This window comes from Prionailurus viverrinus, chromosome A3 (assembly GCF_022837055.1).
Source record: "Prionailurus viverrinus isolate Anna chromosome A3, UM_Priviv_1.0, whole genome shotgun sequence".
Classification (NCBI taxonomy): Eukaryota; Metazoa; Chordata; class Mammalia; order Carnivora; family Felidae; genus Prionailurus; species Prionailurus viverrinus.
Window position 1 is genome coordinate 79,682,506 of NC_062563.1, and position 22,911 is coordinate 79,705,416.

The following is a 22,911-nucleotide window of genomic DNA, read 5'->3' on the forward strand; positions in this document are numbered from 1 at the left end:
TTACCTGTTCTTGAACTTCATATGAATGGAATCATATAGTATATCTTTTTGTCTGGCTCCTTTCATTCAACAAAATTTTTAAAAATTTGTGTTGCTCTGTATATTGTAATGCATCCTTTTTTATTACTGCATAGTATTCCACTGTGTAAATATTTCACTTTATTTATTTTTCAGTTGTTAGATGTGTTCCCCCTTCCCCAGTTTTTGACTATCATGGATAGAGTTGCAATGCTATGAACAATTTTGTACATTTTTTATGTACATATACACTTATTTTTCTTTATCCTGCCACGTGCTTGGAAGATCTGATTGGCTGGCTTATATAATACAGCGTTCTAAGGGGAGAAACAGTGACTCTGACTCTGTTTTCTTCCAAGTTCTTAAATTCAGTAACGGTATTTAAAAACAGATACCTAAGATGAAGGAATGCAAATTTGTGGTGATAACTGAAATCATCAGTAATAAAGAACTTTATTTTTTATTTATTTATCTGTCTATTTATTTATTTATTTAGAGAGAGAGAGAGAGAGAGCATGCATGTGTATGCATGTGTGTATGAGCAGGGGAGTGGCAGAGAGAATACCACACAGGCTCGTAGCTGTCAGCGCAGAGCCCGACACAGGGCTTGATCCCACGAACTGTGAGATCATGACTTGAGCCAAAAACCGAGAGTTGGATGCTTAACCAACTGAGCCACCCAGGCACCCCAGTAAAAAGAACTTTATAGAAAATTTAAATTTTCCAACCCTAAGTAAATTTTTAAGAGAATATGCCCAATTTTATTGACTTCCTATCCCAATGATCTTCTTTATCAGGATACTTACAAATCATTAGCAACTTCTGGAACAGACAAAGAAACGTGTACACAAACATTTGTTTTATTTATTCTGATTGTGATTGCACCAGGAAGATGAACAGCAGCATGTGCAGTGGCTGAAATGCTCTTAAACCACAGACGCGGTGCACTTTTTTTTTTCTTTTACTATTTCAGCCCTTCCTCAGATGATCTCGCTCTTCTCGACTTCCTTCTTCCTTGTCAGAGTGTGGTCCTCAGGCCAAGAGCATCAGTATCAGCTGGGAGCTGGATTCTGGGCCCAGCTTAACTGGGTCCTCTGCTAAATAGTCTCTCACAAGGCTGTAGTCAAGGCATCAGCCTAAGGTCTGTGATGTTGTCTGAAGGCTTGACTGACGTCAACTGTGAGAACAGCCAGGTCTGGATGAAGGACTGTTACACTCTTTCCCTGAGTGATCACCACAGGGACTGCCAACTGAGTCCAGGTCATTATCTCTCAGTAGCTTCCAGTCTCCTTTTGCTTTTTCTCTTTCCTGATTACAATCTGCTTCCCATGCAAGCAGAATGATCTTTTAAAAAAACGCTAAAACTCTGAGCACATCACAATCCCTATAAAACTGCCTGATGAGCTCCCATTACTTAGAATAAAATAAACCGCTGTGGACTTATTAAGTCCTGTAGGATCTAGCTTCTACCAGACTTTTACTCCAGCTCAGACTACTTATCCTCTTGATTATTACAGTCTAGATGTGCTTCTCTGGGGCCCTGTAATATGCCCAGCTCAGCTTCTGCTCAGGGGCTGTGCGCTTGCTCATTTCTCTGTTTCCATATCTTCTGGTAGTGGATCCTCCTCATTTAGACCCTGGGAGAAAAAGCAGGCTCCATCCTTAATCTCTATCATTTTGTTTTCTTTACAGTATTACCCAAGATTTGAAATTCGTGTTTATTGGCTTACTTACAGTATACGATGTTAGAAAAGGGTTCTGACTTGGAGTTTCAGCAGAGACTCCAAAGGCCAAGCATGCTATAAGAGGTGACAGTACTCCTAGGACCCCCCACACAAGGAAGGTATGGAGAAGCTGGCTCTTCCTGCATCAGCAATCGGCTGCCTGTAACCTATAGAAGAGTTTGGTGTGGTGGTTCTCGAGGGAGGATTTCCAAGGAGACAGTTACCAGTAAGCACTGCCTCTCTTATGGGGGTGGGGAAGGAAGTGCTAACCTCTCTTTGAAGAAGACTTCTTAGAGAGCTTTTGATTACATATCCTGCACAGGGGTGGATTTAGGTTGTGTGGGACCTAAAACTATACTACATTTGGGACTTGTTTAAAAAGAATATTTGGGATGCCTAGGTGGTTTAGTCGGTTAAATGTCCGACTTCAGCTCTGGTCATGATCTCACTGTTCACGGGTTCAAGCCCTGAATAGGGCTCTGTGCTGACAGCTCAGAGCCTGGTGCCTGTTTCCGATTCTTTGTCTCCCTCTCACTCTGCCCCTCTCCCACTCATGCTCTGTCTCTGTCTCTCTCTCTCTAAAATAAATAAACATTAAAAAAAATTTTTTTAAGAATATTTCAATTATGAATAAAATGAAGTATGAAAGTAAATATTTACTTAAGATGAGAAAATAAACAATTTATATAATTTAAGAAGCTGACAGATACCACAAACATCACAAATCCAGGAAAAAAAAGAATTTTTTTTCTTTTAAACTTTTTAAATATTTTTTTATTTTTGAGAAAGCACAAGTTGGGGAGGGGGCAGAGAGAGAGAGACACGGATCATATTTTCTCAAAATGAACTGCCTGACACATCTCTGTAATACTTTTTACTATGTGTTTTGGCTGCATACTCTTCAATCTCCATGTCATATGACATTGACTCTATACATTCCTGACCAAGAGAGAACTTCTATCTGACCAATGAGTACTGAGTACTCTGCTTACAGTGTTAAGTGTCAAATATTAGACAGCTTTCCCATAGACTAGCATCTAGCCCAGTACATTTCAAGCCTGTTTCTGTTCCATTGTTAAAAATTTTCCAGCACCAGCTACTCTAGGACACTTTCATATTGTTATCTGCCTCTGGCCTTGCACCTTTGTTTCATGATACCAGACGAGTCAGCCCTGTGAGTAGCAGGGAGGAATATTCTGGAAGCCATTCCTATATCAGGACAGCTAGCAATAATTTCACCATACATGGAAGTAACTGGAAGCCATACAAATGTATCCTTTTGAATTTACCTGAATATATCCCCAGTTCAGCTTCCTGAGATTTAAAAATTGCTGCAGCCATTCTAAAGGCACCCAATGTGAAGTGCAGAGTGATCGAGGGGTTTGGAATGGAAAAAGTGATTCACTAGTCAAGCATGTGGCAGACCCCAGCTTCAGAAAGGGAGAGGTCTTAAATCAAAAGAAGTTTGGAGATCTCATCAGTTCATTGGGCTAGGATTAAAGTCAAAACAGAGAAAGATCCATTTACTTATCCACTTATTACTCAAGAGGCATGGGCAGAGTTTATTTGGGATTGATAGGAAAGAAGAAAGCCACTTTCTCTTTGCACCTATAGAATCCAGCTCATTCCACGGAATGTGCCTCCTGTGTTTCTCTCAGAAATAGATGGTCAGTAGCATGAAATGCAGGTGTCTTATCTGCCTTGTTCACCACTGTATCCCAGCCCATGGAGCAGTGCCTGCCACATAGTAGGTCCTCAGTAAATATTTTTCAAAAGGATGCCAGACTTGGACTATATATACAAAAGTAGATAAGCTTCAACCCCTTCAATGGACTCAGAGAACTCAGTGTAGTGGGTACTGCAGACAGGAAAAGAAATGATTTTAGTACAAGGTGATAAGCAGTGCAGAGCACTGGGGGCGTTGAGGGGAGGTGGCAGAGAAGGCTTCTTGGGGAATATGAGATGAACAATGAGGTATGACTGGGAGTTCAGGCTGGAGCGACCAGAGCCCAGAAAGACATGCAGTAAGAGGGCAGTGCAACAGTGTAGGGAATGCTAAGCGGTGCGATGGGAAACGATGGGAAACAGAGCCAGAGAAAGGATACTCGAACGCAGAGACTAGAACTGGAAGGCTTACTTAGTAGGTGACGGGGAGCCACTGAATTTAGGCCAAGAATGGCATTACCAGAATTGTATTTGACCAAGATAACTTCGATGGGTTGGTAAGTGGTGAGTTGAAGAGGAACAAATTCAGAAGCAAGGCCAGTCAGTCAGCTCCTGCAATGGCTTAGGCAGGGTGATGGCATCCTGGCTGCCCTGGGTGGTAGAGATAGAAAGGAAGAATAGTTTGGAAAAAGATTAAGATGTCAGGCAGCTGGGTTGATCACTGATTAGATGAGGAGAGAGAAAGGAGTCTGTGCTGACTTCCAGATTTCTATCTTGGGGACTGAGTGGATCATGAAGGTCTGAGCTCAGGGGCAAGACATGCTTTTAAGTAAGACAAGAGTTCAGTTTTGGAGTAGTTGGGTACGTTTTAGCATTCGTTGTCCTTTTTCTTCTGTTCTCACCATTGCATCCACTCCCTTTTAGAGCAGTGGTAGTCTTTTCATAACCACAAGGAGGCTTGCTGATGCACAGAGCTGGCAGAGTGGAAAGATAGAAAGAACCTTGACCCTTGATGATGTCACCAGACTCTGGAATTAAGCAACCTAGGAGCCATGTTGTCATGTGAGGTGAGAAATCTCTTGTTTTTTTTTAAGCTATTTTTAATTCCCATTTTATATTGCATTTGAAAGCATCCTATACATGCAAAACATATGTCTCATTCTACTTAGTAACTTTTTATGGGTTTATTATTTGTATTTTTAAAATTTTTTATTATTTTCTAAATGTTTATTTTTGAGAGAGAGAGGCAGAGAGAGACAGAACGTGAATAGGGGAAGGGCAGAGAGAGAAGGAGACACAATCTGAAGCAGGCTCCAGGCTCTGAGATGTCAGCACAGAGCGCAACTCGGGGCTCGAACTCCTGAACCACAAGGTCATGACCTGAGCGAAGTCGGACGCTTAACAGACTAAGCCACCCAAGCACCCTGTATTATTTGTACTTTTAAATGATTAGTCACATGTTGGGGTGCCTGGATGGCTCAGTTGGTTAAGTGTTTGACTTTTAGTTTAGGCTTAGGTCATGATCTCATGGTTTGTGAGTTCGAGCACCACATCGGGCTCTGTGCTGACAGTGCAGAGCCTGCTTGGGATTCTCTCTCTCTCTCTCTCTCTCTCTCTCTCTCTGTCCCTCCTCTGCTCCCTCCCTCCCTCCCTCTCTCTCTCAAAACAAACAAACAAACAAACAAACAAACATAAAAAAAATAAATGATTAGTACACATTTAAAAATTTGTCAGCTTTGGGGCACCTGGGTGGCTCAGTGTGTTGAGCGTCCAACTTCAGCTCAGGTCGTGATCTTGTGGTCCATGGGTTCAAGCCCCACATCAGGCTCTGTGCTGACGGCTCAGAGCCTGGAGACTGCTTTGGATTCTGTGTCTCCCTCTCTCTCTGCCACTCCCCTGTTCACTCTCTGTCTCTCTCTCTCTCTCAAAAATAAATAAACATTAATTTTTTTTAATTTGTCAGCTTTAATATACAATACAGCAAATATTAATAACTACAACCAACATAAAGCTGTTGGGGTCTTCAATAACTTTTAATAGTGTAGTTCCTAACATCAAAAATTTGAGAACTACACTCTGTATTATTTCACAATACCCCACTATATTATTTCAATATACCCTGTTTATTTTGGCTGTTCTCATATTGTGGACATTTAGTTTGTTTCCAAATATTTGCTATTGCAGAGAATACTGTAAGGACAATTTTTTAGGTATTTTAAAAGCTTTATTATGTACGATTTCAAATATACACAAAAGCAGAGAGAAAAAAAAATGATACTAATGTCTGAATCACCCAGATTCAACAATGTCAGCATATGGATAATCATATTTCATCCAAACCTTCCATTTCCTCCACTCAGATTATTTTTAAAACCATCCCAGGTTTTGGCGCCTAGGAGGCTCAGTTGGTTAAACATCTCTGACTTTGGCTCTGGTCATGATCTCACAGTTTGTGGGTTTCAGCCCCACATCAGGCTTTGCGCTGACAGCCCAGAACCTGGAGCCTGCTTCAGATTCTGTGCCTCGTTCTCTTTCTGCTCCTCCCTTGTTCACTTGCTCTCTCTCACAAAAATAAATGTTAAAAAAAATTTTTTAACCAGCCCAGTTTTAACTTAATCTGTAAATATTCCTGTGTATTTCTCTAAAATATAAGAATTGTTTTCAAACATAACTACAATACTTTATCACACTTAACAAACGTTTTAACAACATTTCCTTGATATTAAATAAATGTCTAATTAGTGTTCACACTTGTCTGAATGCCTTACAATTTCTTTTTTTTTTTAGTTTGAATCATGACGTAAATGAAGTTCACGTGTTGTACTTGTTTGATAATTATCTTAAATCTCTTTTGATCCATGGTCTCCCTTTACATCATTTAAAATTTTCCTTTATTGGGGAGCCTGGGTGGCTCAGTCGGTTGAGCATCCAACTTTGGCTCAGGTTATAATCTCACAGTTCATGAGTTTGAGCCCTGCATCAGGCTCTTTGCTGTCAGCATGGAGCCCTCTTCAGATCCTCTGTCCCCCTCTCTCTGCCCCTCCCTTGCTCACGTACTCTCTCTTTCTCTCTCAAAAATAAATAAACATTAAAAAATTTGTCCTTTATTTCTAGGGGCACCTGGATGACTCAGTTGGTTAAGCACCTGACTCTTGATTTTGGCTCAGGTAGTGATCAAGGTTTGTGGGGTTGAGCCCCGTGTTGAGCCCTTGCTTGGTGTGGAGTCTACTTGAGATTCTCTCTCTCCCTCTGCCTCTCTCTCTCTCTCAAAAAATGTTTTTCCTTTAGTTCTTCCTGTTGATAAAACCAGGTTATTTTCCTACACTTTCTCCATAGCCTGCATTTAGATGATTGCCTCTACCATGTAGTTTCACATGTTTCTCTGACCCTTGTGTTTCCTGTAAACTGGTGGTTAGATCTAGAGACTTGTTCAATTGAGATTTTTCAAGGGGCTGGACTAAGACTGCTTTCTAAGTGTTGATGTGTAATTCCATCATGAGACATTTGGTGTCTGGCTCTTTTTTGTGGGATGTTAACAGCAATATCCATTGATGCATCAGAACCTGAAAAATGATATTAGTCAAATTCTCTATTTCTTATAGGAAACTCCTTTGTAAGAAGAAATCTCTCAGTTCCATTATCCTGAGGTAGCGATTATAAGAGAAAAAAAGAAAAGTGTCTGATTCTTCCCCTTTATTTATTAGTTTTTGCTGTTTATTTTCGAGAGAGAGAAAGCAGAGGGGCAGAAAGAGAGAGGGAGACAGAGGATCTGAAGCAGTTCTGCAGACTCTGCACTGTGCAGAGCCCAGTGTAGGGCTTGAACTCACGAACCATGAGATCATAACCTGAGCCAAAATCAGATACTTCACCCACTGAGCCACCCAGGCGCCCCACCTTTATTTACTAGTTTTAAAGATAATGAGTTGGCTCCCTAGCACCCTCCCAAGATGAATAAGGAAGTTTTGTTTCACGTTGTTTAAAAGGGTGGACCTTTTAAGGGTTGCTGTAGGTAGGGAGCAAGAGGGATTCATACATTGCTTGTGGGAGTATAAACTGATACAACCACTTTGGAGATCTACCTGTGACTTGTCTGAACCATTCTGTATAGCCGATGTAAGTGAGTGCTATATCCATCAACAGATACGTATAAAAATGTTCATAGCAGCACTATTTATAATAGCCACAAACTGGAAACAACTCAAATGATTATCAGTAGAATGGATAAATAAATTGAGGTATAATCATATAATGGAATAAACATATCAAAGAAAAAAAGAACAAGATATTGCCATATACAACAACATGGATGAACTTCAGATGTAACACTGAGCAAAAGAAGCCATCCACAAAAAAAGTACATACTGTATTATTCCATTTATATGGGACTGATAGGCAAAGCTAATTCATAGTGATAGAGGTCAGAATAATGTCATCTTTGACAGATACTAATTAGGAGGGAGTAGGAGGGCTTAAGGGAGTATTGCTAATATTCCAGTAGCCAGAACTTACTATATATAAGTTATGCTTCAACAAAAAGGTTTTAATGTTTAATTGGGGGGGGGGCGGAGAGGAAGAGAGAGGGAGACAGAGAATCTGAAGCAGGCCCTTTGCTGTCAGCACAAAGCCTGATGTGGGGCTCAAACCCATAAACTGTGAAATCATGACTTGAGCCAAAGTTGGATGCCCAACCAAAGTTGGTGCCCAGACCACCCAGGCACCCCAATAAAAAGTTTTTTAAAAGGGAATACCAAAGTAAGGATATATATCTGTGTTGCTTATATGAATAAAGACTTTTTGTGTAAGAAAACACAAAAAAACTAGTATCAGTGGTCTGGGGAGAGGTAGGGCAGGGCAGGTCGGGAGACGTTTTTGCCATAAAACCTTTTCATATTTAAAAATTTTTGAGCTGTGTGAATATATTATTTTTTTAATTGTTTACCTAGTAGAATCCTATCTCCAAACTGATCTAGCCTGCTTTTTGTCACACAGGTGTCTAGTGTTTGTTTCCCAACCTTTTTCCTCTTTTTTCTGACAATCCTGAAATATGACATATGGAACAATTATTGAAAAACTGACATCATTACTTTAAATAATGTTTACTAAAAGTCCTAAACATTGAAAGCTCAAATATTCTACAAAAGACAGTGTATTCAAATGTCAAACTATTATGCATATGTTAATTATAGGAAATATTCTGTGTCTTACCTGGTCTGACTATGGATACCCTGCAAGTTGTGACTGAATTTGCCCCATTTGTTCATAATAAACAGAATCAGCTGGAATAGAGCAATGTTACTTACAACATCTTTTTATTCTCTGTGAGAAATTATTCCTTCTCAGATAGGACTTGTCTTGGTCAAAATGCCAATATTTAGTTGTAGACATCTTTGGAGGATGCATGCCCAAAAGCAAATCGGTGTCAGCAAATTGGTCCCACCCACTAGAAACAGCCACTGTGAACGTGATAAATTATAAAGATAAAGAAATCAGCCCATCTGTAAGCCAAAACAAAAATCAAAACAAAACAAAATCTCTTCTCACATATTTGGTTAAAAATTTAAAAATTATTCTTAGTATATTACCCTCGTGAACAAACATGATCCATTTACAAATCTTCAATGTCATACTTTCCTTTGTTTATCTGAACAAATACCATGAGTTCCATTCTTTTCTTTTCTTTTTTTTTTTTAATTTATTTTGAGAGAGAGAGAGCATGAGCAGGGGAGGGGCAGAGAGAAAGGGAGAGAGAAAGAATCCCAGGCAGGTTTCACACTCAGTGAGGAGCCTGACGAGGGACTAGATTTGAGGTTATGACCTGAGCCAAAATCAAGAGTCACTTAACCAGCTGAGCCACCCAGGTGCCCCTCCAAAGGCAAATCTTAAAGGGGATTTGCATATATTCAGATATAGAAGAAAGCCTGTAATTCTGATATGTTAAGAAGCTGGGTTTGGTAATTACCTTTTATGACCCTATGAGTTGTCTTAAATCAGGTAAGTGGTTGTTCTGTCCCACTTGGCATAGGCTGGTACTGTAGTCTGTGTGTTTGTGGCCATCCAAAATTCATGTTGAAATACTAACACCTGTGGTATGCTATTAGGAGGTGGGACCTGTGGGTGATTAGATGAGAAGGTCAGAGCCCTCATGAATAGGATTAGTGTCCTTATAAAAGAAGCCCAGGAGGGCTCTCTCTCCCTGCTTCTATCATATGAGGACATAGCAAAAAGATAGCTGTCTCTAAACCAGGAAGAGGGCCTTCACCAGCCATTAAATCTGCCAGCACCATGATCTTGGACTTCCAGAACTATGAGAAATAAGTGTTTGTTGTTTATAAGCTACGATATTTCTGTTAAAGCATCCCAAACAGACTAAGACAACTAGGATCACTTACTTGGGCTGGAATTTCCAAGATGGCCTTATTCACATGTTCAGTGCCTCGTGGGAGCTGGGCCTCTCTAGCTGCAAGGTAAGGCTTCTTCCCTGGTGCTTCAGGGTTCCAAGAGAGAGGACGAAGAGGCTGACAGGCCTCTAAAGGGCCAGGCCAGAATTGACACAGCATTTCTTCTGTTATATTCTATTGGCCAAAGCAAGTCACTTGTTGACTCAGATTCAAGGGCAAGAGAAATGACTTCCCCTCTTGGTGGGAGGAGTGGCGTGCATATACATAATCTACCACAGTAAGAAAAGTGGGGGATGCAAATCTTTGCTTTCAAAATTCAGCTGAGGTTATTTGCATTTTAAGACAAACAAAATGCCATTTAAGAAACAACTAACCTTGGAAATAATAAGGGTAAAGAGATTAGAAATCATTATCATTATCAGGGGTAGAGGTGGTGCCTGGGTGGCTTGGTTGAGTGTTCAACTCTTTTTTTTTTTTTTTAATGTTTATTTCTTTTTGAGAGAAAGAAAGAGCACAAGTGGGAGAGGGACAGAGAGAGAGAGAGAGAAAGAGAGAGAGACAGAGGACCCTAAGGGGGCTCTACGCTGTCAGCACAGAGCCCGATGCAGGGCTCAAACTCGGAACCATGAGATCATGACCTGAACTGAAGTCCCACACTTAACTGACTGAGCCACCCAGGCGCCCCAAGTGTCTGACTCTTGATTTCAGCTCAAGTCATGATCCCAGGATCATAGGATCAAGCCCCGGTCGGGCTCCGTGCTGAGTTTGGAGTCTGCTTAAGATTCCCTCTCTCTCTACCTCTGCCCCTCTCCCCAACTCGCACCCTCTCTCTAAAAAATAATAAATAAAAATAAAAAAATTTTTCTAAAGAAATCATTTTGGGGGAATTTTATACTTGAGAGGATGAGAGTTGCTGACTGGCCACGTTAAAGTGGAGGAGAGAAAAGAGAGGGAGGGATATAATTTCTGAAAGAAGCGTTTAGCAATGTATTTCTCTTGAAATACACAGAGAAGGGAGAGAGTATTTATCATCTGAATACTTACTAAAGGAATAGAATTCAAACGCTGGCAAATGTTATTCTTGGTGTATTGGCTTCCCTGCCTCTCCCTCCAGCATGACAGAAGCAACAGGGAACGGAGGGAGGATAGGAACCCAAACCCTTTCCTGTCCAGACCAAGTCCCCTACCAACTCTGTGTAAAGGGTTTACTGAAGGCTTGGGGTAACTAGAGGGAATTACAATATGGTGGAGGATCCTCAAATTGGATACTAAATATGATGGTTCCCAAAGGCCAAGGAAAAGGAAAAAAAAGAACCCTTCTACAGGGGTGCTAGTCTTGCTTTCTTGTCTTAAAATCTACCTTTTACTTCCTCCTCTCAAAGAAAGCACTCCATCTTTGATCCTTCCCAGTGCACATCTTCTCACACACACACACACACACACACACACACACACACACTCACACACGCCAAGATGCCCATGTGTGGGTAAGAAATAAAGCCTTCACAGACAATGAGCCTGTCACTCTCAGCTGCTCAGAGAACCAGCAGGTGTTGTGAAATTACCATCTTCTTTTACCCTATTAAACTAGGTTAAATTCTTAATAGCAATAGCAATAACAAAATTGTCGACCACTTTCCGTGTACCAAATGCCTTTCCAACCACATCTATATTAGTGCATTTAAATCTCACAACAATCCTTTGGGTACAGATATTATCTCCATCCTTGATGTGAGGACAGTGAAACACAGAGAGGTTAAGTAACTTCTCCAAGGTCACACAGGTAATCAGTAGAAAAGCAGGGATTCACAGCCTGATAATTCCCAGAACCACACTCGTGAGCCTGAACCATGCAGCCTCTCTTTTGCAGGGGTTCCTCTCCTACCAACTTCTCTGTAAGAAAGTCAGTAGTTGACAAACTCACCCTCTGGTGAGGGTGAGCCTCTGGGCAGGTAAGCACTGTTGTCTTCTGGTTGCATATGTGTAAGAAATTAGGAAGGATACTTTTGTTAGCAGTGGCTATTTCTGGATGCTGGAATAAAGGGCAACTTATTTACCTTTTTAAAATATGTATTTTCGGGGCGCCTGGGTGGCTCAGTCGGTTAAGCGTCCGACTTCAGCTCAGGTCACGATCTCACGGTCCGTGAGTTCGAGCCCCACGTCGGGCTCTGGGTTGATGGCTCAGAGCCTGGAGCCTGCTTCCGATTCTGTGTCTCCTTCTCTCTCTGACCCTCCCAGGTATAACTTGAAAGCATTGCTTCAGATACAAAGTGTATCCACAACACCCTGATTTATTGGACACCACTGTGTAGAACAAACATGTCTCTTCTCCAACTCTCAATATGGCACCTGGGTCTGTATTAATGAAGAACAAGGTTCTTTGTGGGAGGGAGTGCGGTTTTCTCTGGGGTAGCAAGTAATTTAACCAACAGGTAGGAGGGTGGATGTCTCAGGTCCATAATGCATGCCTCATGTCATGGTTTCCACAGTCCTGGGTACTATAGTAATGCTTCCCACAGACCACTGTGTGTGCCAAAGCCCAAGTCCACAGCTGCTTGAGTTGCCTATGAAAGTATCTATGAAAGATGTCTCCAGAACTAAAAAACAAAAAAGAAAAAAAAATACAAATGAAACCTTTAGTCCTTCCATCTATCTTAGCCCGTGTGAGGCTGCACTGGTCCAAAGTAGAGCATGTGCAACTGATTCCTGGAAATAGGGGCCTGTGGACTTTGTGGGCCAAGTGGTTGGGCTTTCCAATGGGGCAGCCCAAAAGAAGGGTCTCAAGGGTAATTTTCATGAAGGCAGATTTAAGTCACTGGATGAGTGGCTTAGAGTCCAGCCCTTCTTGGGCCAGAGTTGGAGGTGATGTGCTTTCCTGACACTAAGTAGGAGATAGGGTCAGGTTGCACAGTACTGGGTCCTGCTAGGGATCCCAGGAAGAATGCTATAGCAAGGCATGGGCATTCCTTAGGGGCAGGTGTTAAGGGTAGATTAGGTTGTCCTTAGCTCTTAGTTCTGCCAAGAGTGAAAAAACTAAAACTTAGCCACATTCCTTTGAGCTAAGTTCTGGGCCTCAGGAGATGTAAGACTCTTGGGATGGAGGTACATCAGGCATCTTTTTTCTTTTAGGTTCTAGAGAGGTCTTGGTTTTCTGAACATATTAAGAGCACCTCCAAGAAAAGCATAGCCAACTTTAATACATAAACCCCCATTCATAAGAACCCTAATTCTTAAAGGTACCTTAGTGATCTTTACAATAAATGAAAGCCATGGTGAGTCACATATTGAAAGGATCATCTTGTGATGTTGAGAGAGAAAATGGACCCACCTAGACAGATCCACTTGGAGACAGATCACTACTCGCTACAGAGTCTTGTTGGTCCTCCTTCCACATATTCCATCACCAAAGCTATGTTCTGGGTTCTATTAAGTGAAGTCAGTCAGGTGTGGCTACAGAAGAAAAGACAGGAAAGGCTCAGGAAAACAATGTTTATTATACTCACAAGTCCTGGAGACTCAGGAGACAGAGCACACCATGCAGGGTCACACGGGAAAGCGCCAGTGTCCGTTAAGAGGCAAAAGGGACAAGAGTGAGGGGAGAGCTGAGGCCATAGACTTTACCAAAGTTTCTGTAGGAAAAACAAGGCAGGGCAGAGTAAACAGCTTAGCATTGGCTAATCTGAACAATTTCTTTTATATATATATATATATATATATATATATATATATATATAGTTATTTATTTTTAGAGAGAGCACAGGCAGGGAAGGGGGGCAGAGAGAGAGAGAGACTGAGAATCCTAAGCAGACTCCTCGCATGGTCAGCACAGAACCTGATGCAGGGCTCCAACCCATGAAACCATGAGATCATCACCTAAGCTGAAATCAAGAGTCAGACACTTAACCAACTGAGCCACTCAGGCGCCCATAATCTGAACAGTTTCTATGGGCTCTAAGCTATAGGGATGGTTTCTTGTTGCTTAGTGCCCGGCCCTGGGATGATCAAGGCGAGGTATGGCTCTGGATTGGTTAGCTTGCAAATGAAAGACATGCTCCCAGCTGAGCCCTTTGCTGTCTCTAAGAATTGGCTAGCCTCAGGATAGGTAGTCTCCCCAGCCAGGAAGGTTTTCAAGGTATCAAAACATCATACAGGAAATAAAAAATATAAACAACACAGGCTATTGCTGCATAACAAATGATCCCAAATGTAGCAGCTTAATAGAAACATTATCTCATAGTTTCTGTGAGTCAGGATTTCAGGAATGGTTTAACTTGGTGATTCTGTCTCTCTGGAGGTTGCAGTCAAGATGTTGGTCTACAGTAATCTGAAGGCTCAGTTGAAGGAAGATCAGTTTCTAAGGCTACTCATAGGAATATTGGCAAGAAGCTTTTTCCCTTGCTAATGATTGGAAGGAAGATTCAGTTCCTCATTACATGGCCCCATCCATAGGCTGCTTCACTGTTCCCACAACATGGCAGCTGGCTTTCCCCAAAGCAGGCAATCCAAGAGAAGAGGCAAAGAGGAAGTCATAATGCATTTTATCACCTACTCTCAGAGCTCACAGGTCCTCGCTTCTGCTACACTTCATTTGCTAGAAGTGATTCACTAGGTCTCGTTCACACTCAAGGAGATAGAAGGGGTATCAAAAAAGTAAAACCATCACAAAGTCCAACACCAACTTGATCTCCACAAAGTAAGCCTAAGGGCATTTTAGCAAAGGTCATACTGTCCTAGTTTGCCCCAGATCCAATGATTCAGTCTTTCGAAGACCATGAATTTTAAACCATGAAACTTCTCCCATTTTTAGATTAGAGATCTAGGATTTGAGGGTGAATCTGTTTTGGGGTCTGTACAAAGTGGAGGCTTCCCATTCCCCCAGAGTGAGGTTTCAGAAAGCTGTGCTTTAAAGACTAGGGGTAGAATGACAGGGTATAGAGATGGGTTGGAATGTATAAGATAGGGATGCTATCAACCCCTTGTTTGTAGGGTGGGCTTTCTTCTTATAGCTACCACTGTAGACTGACTGTGCTGTTTATCAAACATTACCAAACATCACTATAAATAAAGGAAAAACATAGGTGAAGAAAAAGAGGAGGAAGATGGTTTAAAACGTTTGAGTAAATCAATAGTGGAAAGGTAGAAGATATGGAATTAAAAATTTTAAATATGTGTGTTCCTTTACTTTAAAGAAAATGTGGAATAAAAAAAAATGTGTCTCTCAAATTCCAGTAGTGGGTCATCCTACAGGATATACAGCATACCTGATTAGTGCTCCTAAAAACTGTTTAGGTCATCAAAAGTCTGAGAAACTCATAGCCAAGAAGAATCAAAGGAAACAAGACAACTGATTGTAATGAAATATCCTGCATAGAATCTTGGACTAGAAAAAGACATTAGATAAAAAGTATGAAAAACTAAGGAAATCTGAATTAACTATGGACTTTAGTTCATAATAATGTATTGATACTGCTTCATTAATAATAACCAATGTACCATACTAAGGTAATGTGTTAATTATCAACTGGGTGTGAGGTATATGAGAACTCTCTGTACTATCTTCTCAAATTTTCTGCAAATCTAAAAATATTCCTTATTTTTAAAAATGTTTTATTTATTTTTGAGAGAGAGAGAAAGAGAGCGCAAGTGGGAGAGGGGCAGACAGAGAGAGGGAGACACAGAATCTGAAGCAGGCTCCAGGCTCTGAGCTGTCAGCACAGAGCCCGACACAGGGCTCAAACTCATGGACCATGAGATCATGACCTGAGCTGAAGTTGGACACTTAAGCAACTGAGCCACCCAGGTGCCCCTCTAAAAATGTTCTTTAAGAAGGCTACTGAAACTAGTATGTGTTTTTGCCCAATACCGACCAGAATTTTATACAGAGAGGAGAACATCTCTCTGAGCATTGGCTTATCGATGATGTGCTGTGAACATTTGTGCTTTGAGGTTGAAAAGGTAACAGAAAAATTAAAAGTTATTAATCAAATTTAAGTAAGTTCCTACTAAAATTAAATTGCTCAAGAGCCTGGAGCCTGTTTCTGATTCTGTGTCTCCCTCTCTCTCTTCCCCTCCCCCGTTCATGCTCTGTCTCTCTCTGTCCCAAAAATGAATAAACGTTGAAAAAAATTTAAAAAAAAAAAAAAAAAATTAAATTGCTCAAATGACAGAGTTGTGATTCTGGGGTTTCTTTTCATTCAAACAGAGTAGTAAAGGCTCTTGTGATCAGAAGGACTTGACATCTGCAAGAGAAACTTTAACTTCTAGGCCTAAGACAATTGCTTAAAATCAGGGGAAAAATGCTTTTATAAGAAATAGTTCTTTTTTTCTGAAAGATGTTTCTTTCTTTTTTTCTTTTCAGAAAGAGAGCCCACATGAGTGAGGGAAAGGGACAGAGGAAGAGAGAGATTTTCAAGCAGGCTCCACGCTCAACAGGGCTCCATCTCATGACCAAGAGGTCATGACCTGAGCCAAAATCAAGAGTCTGACACTTAACTGACTGCACCACCCAGGCGCCCCAAAACATGTTTCTTAAAATTTAAGTCACATCACCAAGGTATGTTTTGTTCTGACATTTTCGCCTCCCCAAAGGAAACAAACAAAGAAACAAGACTGTTGGGCTCTTCAGATGATTATGATTCCCCTTTTACAAGTTAATAAGACAAATTGTTTTAAAAAATCAAAGCTTTTTTTTTTTTAATGTTCATCCATTTATTTTGAGAAAGAGTGCAAGCAAGGGGAGGAGCAGAGAGAGAGGAAGAGGGAGAATCCCAAGCAGGCTCTGTGCTGTCTCTGTGCTGACAGCACAGAGCCCAGTGTGGGGTTCACTGTGAGATCGTGACCTGAGCCAAAATCAAGAGCTGGGCGCTTAACTGGCTGAGCACACCCACCCCCCAAAATCAAAGTGGTTTTTTAACAGTTTTATAGACCTAAAGCAGAAATTGCTTTTGCCTCAACTAAGATTAATAGAAGAGTAAAGCCAAGAAATTAGAAATAAGGTATAAAAAAAAAAGGGAATAAATAGAAGTTAAAAGTAATAAATCAAAACAAAAGATATTTGGAGCCCAAAAACAGTGAAACAAATGGATGAGATATAAAGAGCCAGAAGCCAATAAACTTTTGCAAATAAAAAATTAGTATTTTAATATCAGAGTTTAATCTACATATTTATGTATAAATATGACCATCGATGCTATTTATAAAGGCAGTAAGATGTCCAGTAATAAGAAAATAATTGTAACGCTTTTATAAATTGGGGAAATGTATATGTATTTAAAAAAATCATCTTTTAAAAAAATTTTGTTAGTTTATTTATTTATTTTGAGAGAGAGGGAGCGAGTGCAAGTGGGGGAGGAGCAGAGAGAGAAGGAGAGAGAGAGAATCTCAAGCAGGCTCTGCACTGTTAGCGCAGAGCCCTTTGCAGGGCTGGAACTCATGAACCTGTGAGATTCTGACCTGAGCAGAAATCAGAAGTCAGACACTAACCGACTGAGCCACCCGGGTGCCCCTAAGAAAAAAATCATCTTTTTTGAAGATTATCAGAAGACATTGGGGAAATGTTTATAATAAAAATGGTAAGTTTAACAAAGTACATATATAGTGATTCTAATTTTTTTAAGTTATAAAAATACACATGTGTTTCCTCAAAATGTTAAACATAGACTTAACCATATGACTCAGTAATCCTGAGTCGTACATATATACTTTCATATATATCCAAAAGAAATGAAAACTTGTCTCTGTAAAAACATACACATGAATGTTCAGAGCAGCATTATTCACAATAGCTACAGTAGAAACAATCCAAATGTTTATCAACTGATAATGGATAAAACAAAATTTGATATATTCATAAAATACATTATTTGGCAATGAAAAGGAATGGTGTACTGTTAATGCTACAACATGGATGAATCTTGAAAACATTATGCTAAGCTGAAAGAGGCCAGACATAAAAGGCCACATATTGTATGATTCCATTTATTTTGAATATTGAGAATAGGCAAATCAATAGAAACAAAATAGATCAGGGGGCCATGTGCTGGCTCAGTCGGTGGAGCATGAGAGTCTTGATCTCGGGGTTGTGAATTTGAGCCCCATGTTGGGTGTAGAGATTACTTAAAAATAAAATCTTAGGGGCGCCTGGGTGGCTCAGTCGGTTAAGCGTCCGACTTCAGCCCAGGTCACGATCTCGCGGTCCGTGAGTTTGAGCCCCGCGTCGGGCTCTGGGCTGATGGCTCAGAGCCTGGAGCCTGCTTCCGATTCTGTGACTCCCTCTCTCTCTGCCCCTCCCCCGTTCATACTGTGTCTCTCTCTGTCTCAAAAATAAATAAATGTTAAAAAAAAATTTTTTTTTTAAATAAAATCTTAAAAAGAAAAAAAAGGCAATAGTTAGTGGTTGCCAGAGACTGGGGTCTGACTGCTAATGGGTAAGGGACTTCGTTTGGGGATGATAAAAATATTCTAAAATTATACTGAAGGGGGCTGTACAACTGTCAGTGTATGTCATACAAAATGCCAGTATATTTCAATAGTTTTTACTTCTAGATGTTGGAATTACATCAGATTTTATTTTCCTTTTTTTTTTTTTTTTTGGCATTTTCCAAATTTTCTGCAAAAAACACAAATTTATTTATTTATTTATTTATTTATTTATTTATTTATTTATTAATGTTTATTTATTTTTGAGAGACAGAGACAGCATGAGCAGGCAAGAAGCAGAGGGAGAGGGAGACACAGAATATGAAGCAGGCTCCAGGCTCTGAGCTGTCAGCACAGAGCCTGACGTAGGGCTCAAACTCATGAACTACAAGATCATGACCTGAGCTGAAGCTGGCCTCTTCACTGACTGAACCACCCAGGTGCCCCAACACAAATGTTATTTAAAACAGTTACTGGGATGCCTGGGTCGCTCACTCAGTTAAGTGTCTGATTTTGGCTCAGGTCATGAGCTCGCTCTCCGTGAGTTCGAGCCCCGCGTTGGGCTCTGTGCTGACAGCTCAGAGCCTGGAGCCTGCCTCGGACTCTGTGTCTCCGTCTCTCTCTACACCTTCCCTGCCGCACTCTGTCTTTGTCTGTCAAAAATAAATAAACACTGAAAAAAAAATTTTTAAACAAATGGTTGTTCAATCAGTGTTAATCCAGGTGTAATCTCTGGGTAGGTATTTGTCATTAAATTGCCACTGGTCTGCAACACAATACAGAAATTGAAAGTAAATACCTAGAAACTTTTAATAACTATTTTACATTGCTGTAACATCCAAACATATGATCACTCTAATAATTCTGTTTTGCGCAAGTATTGGTCCTCAGTGGATTGGAAGAAAAAAAATTGAAACCTGCTTCTTTGCTACAGATAGAGAAGCTCTGCCCTAGAAAATTTCTAATGTTTTATCAGAAAATGTTTAGATCAAAGGCTATGAGTACAGAGGTTGAGGAAAGCAAGTAAAAACTAAAACAGATTAAAATAAAATATGTAAATAACAATAACCGTACAAATGATTAGAGCAAATTATGTCTTTTAAAAGAGATAAAAGCAAAAAGCTTACTGGCTGAACAAAATCAATTGAAAAACCACTCATGTTCCAGTTAGACAGACAGCAGAGGTGGGCTTGGCTTCACCTCCCACAGCAGCATCCCCAGAAAGAGATAGTGCTCTCATCCTTTCAAGCTCAAGCTTCCAAAATAAAACACCAAAGGAAGTTCCCTATTTGCCTCTTGATAATGGTTCCCACTTCTTGTTAAGGGTGCTGGGTTGTCACAGGGGTGGGACCAATGTAATGTGCAAAAGGCTTGGTCTGTACACACCCTGGGGGAAACTTGCTCTTCTGAGGTGAGATGGAATGTCCTCTTACTTCTTCCCTGGGTTGGAATCACAAGGTCAAAAAGTCTCCCGGGGTGGGGGGCACCTGGGAGGCTCAATGGGTTTTGGCTCAAGTCATGATTTCATGGTTTGTGAGTTTAAGCCCCAAGTTGGGCTCTGTGCCGATGATGTGGAGCCTGCTTGGGATTCTTTCTCTCTCTCTCTCTCTTTCTCTCTGCCCGACCCCCCCCCCCCCCCCCTCTGCCCTTGCTTGGCTATTATGAATAATGGTGCTGTGAACATGGGTGTACAAATATATCTGTTCCAGTCCCTGCTTTCCTTCTCTCGTGAATATACCCAGAAGTGAAGTTGCTGGATCATATGGAACTCTATATTTAATTTTCTGAGGAAGTGCCATATTTTTCCCATGGTGACTGTACCTTTCACATTCCCACCAACAATTCACAAGGGTTCCAACTTCACATTCTTACTAACACTTGTTAATTTTTTTCTTTTCTTTTTTTTAAGTAATAGCTTTACTAATCGGTGTAGTGGTTATTTCATTGCAATTTTGATTTGTTCCTTAATGATTAGTGATGTTGAGCATCTTTTCATGTGCTTATTGTCCATTTGCATATCTTCTTTGGAGAAATGTCTATTCAAGTCCTTTACCCATTTTTGAATTGGGTTTTTTTGTTATTGTTGAGTTGTAGGAGTTCTTTATTTATTGTGGATATTAATCCATTATCAGATATGTGATTTGCAAATACTTTCTCACCACTGAGTATGATGTTAGCTGTTCCTATATATGGGTTCCTATATATAGGGGTTCCTATATATGGGCTCTATTATGTTGCAGTAGGCTCTATTCCTAATTTTTTTAGTGTTTTTCATCATGAAAAGGATGTTAAATTATATCAGATGCCTTTCCTGAATCAATTGAGATGATCATGTATTTTTCTCCCCTTCATTCTGTTAATGTGGTATATTACGTTGATTTTTCTGTTAAGCCATCCTTGCATTCCAGGAATAAATTCCACTATGTTGTGGCATAATCCTTTCAATATGCTGCTAAATTCAGTTTGCTAGTACTTTATTGAGGATTTCTGCTTCAGTGTTCATAAGGGAGATCAGTCTTTATGTTTCTTTTCTTGTATTGTCTTTGGCTTTGGTATCAGGATAATGCTGGCCTCATGCAATGAGTTAGGAAGTATTCCCTTTTCTTCAATTGTTTGGAAGAGTTTGAAAGAGATTGGTTAGTTCTTCTTTAAATGTTTAATAGAATTCTCCAGTGAAGCCATCTGGTTCAGGGCTTTTCTTTGTTCAAAGGTTTTGATTATTGATTCAGTCTCATTATTATATTTCTATTCAGATTTTCTATATCTTCACAATTCTGTCTGATTGTTTTTCTAGGAATTTTTCCATTTCATCTGGATTATTCAATTTGTCAGCATACAATTTTCATAATACTCTCTTAGAATATTTTTAAATTTCTGTAGAATTGGTAGTAATTTCCCACCATGTGTAATTTTTTTTAATTTTTTTTTCAACGTTTATTTATTTTGGGGACAGAGAGAGACAGAGCATGAACGGGGGAGGGGCAGAGAGAGAGGGAGACACAGAATCGGAAACAGGCTCCAGGCTCTGAGCCATCAGCCCAGAGCCCGATGCGGGGCTCGAACTCACGGGACCGCGAGATCGTGACCTGAGCTGAAGTCGGACACTTAACCGACTGCGCCACCCAGGCGCCCCCCACCATGTGTAATTTTTGAGCACACACCCATGTGCAAGGTGCCCTGGGTTAGGTTCTGGAATCCATCTTCGAGTATCATGACATCAGAAACTTCTAGTCCAGTGTACTTAAAAATGTGATTTATGGACAAAGTTGGATAACCTTACACTTTTCAGAATTATGTTAACTATATATATAAATTTAACATCGATTTCCAAGTTACATTCAATGAAGGAAAATGTTTATGATAGTCTTACTAGCCCTAACTTGTTGCTAAAGGTCTCTGGTCTCAGACTATATCTGGTACAAAGTCTTGGAGGCAGGACCAACTAGCATCAGTGCCCTCTGGTCCAGCACTGCTCATGGCACCACACACATTCAAGCCCAGTGTAGGAATGGGGCCCCTTTTTACTTTCTATTCCGTGTGGTATCCACACAGTAGATGACACAAGGCACACTAGTCTTAAGGATACAGTTTGATGGGTTTTTACATAAGTCTAAATGTGTGTAACTAACAGTAGATCAAAAATAGTCCCATCTCCCAGGAAAATCCTTTATGTGTACATGAGACATGGGAAGATTTGGGCTCTTAAAGTTTCAGTCTGGCAGCAGTGTAGAGGAAGGAGAGTGATATGGGCTCTGAGTCTTTATCTGGGAGCCTTGCTGCAGGAAGCATCTGTGAATTCTGACTCTGCCAGGAGTGGCCTAGATGTCCCCATGTTCTAGAAATCAGGGTTGGCCTGAACCCTCCAACAAGCTCTACTTGTACTTACACACACACCACATACATACATACCACACCTGCTGCACAGACCCATCCATTCAACATTTGTAGGCTTTGCAGATTCTGATTTGGTGCAGTATCCAGTGATAAAAAAAACCGTAGTCCTCGCCCTTCTGAAGGAGAGCCAGTGTTACTACAGCCCAGAGACCCCCAAGGGCTCATTTTCTGACTCTTTTAGATGTGGTTGGCAGTACCTGCCATATTCCTTTGTACCTTCCTTTGCTTCTCAGAAAACCCTAGCTCTGCTCCGTTGTGGGCATCACTCACTCACCTGAAGTGAGGTTGGGGGCAGGATCATCATGACTCTGATCATCTTGCTCTGCTCCTGCTTCCTCAGCCATAGCTACTAGAGGTGCCAGTTTGCTTATTTGTCCAGAAAGTAGGTCCAGGGATGTGAGATTAGAAAGATATAGGCTATTTAGCCTGGAAAGCACCCATTAGGAGGTAAGTAGATTACTCTACAGAGGGATTTTATAAGAAGGAAGTGGACTGATTATTCATTGTCTCTGAAAGAAGCATAAGAGAAACAGGCTCGGGTTAAGAAAGGAAAGCTGGTGTTCAGAGAGCAGAAAGAAAATCCTTATGCAAAGAGTAGTCATGGTGGTGCCACATGGCCTCCACCTCAGCCCTCTGAGAGGAGAGGACAGATAGCAGCCCAGAGGAGAGTTTCGTAGTTCTCCTGACTCTGGTGATGGGCAGGGTTGGGCTGGCACTCTGGTCCTGCTAACTGAACGGTTCCATGATTCTATGATGTCACTGAAGAGAAAAGAATGGGGAGCTGGGCTTGGCTC

The 22,911-nt window shown here is 40.7% G+C and overlaps 1 long non-coding RNA gene across 1 annotated transcript; it reads right to left on the reverse strand.

The window, feature by feature from the left end:
* Positions 1-12,093: 12,093 nt before the first annotated feature.
* Positions 12,094-22,819, reverse strand: LOC125162706 (uncharacterized). The gene is made up of 3 exons (XR_007151143.1): positions 22,392-22,819; positions 13,134-13,255; positions 12,094-12,402 (listed from the first exon to the last, which is right to left on the reverse strand). It is a non-coding gene; the product is annotated as an uncharacterized LOC125162706 (long non-coding RNA).
* Between the last annotated feature and the right edge of the window lie 92 nt (positions 22,820-22,911).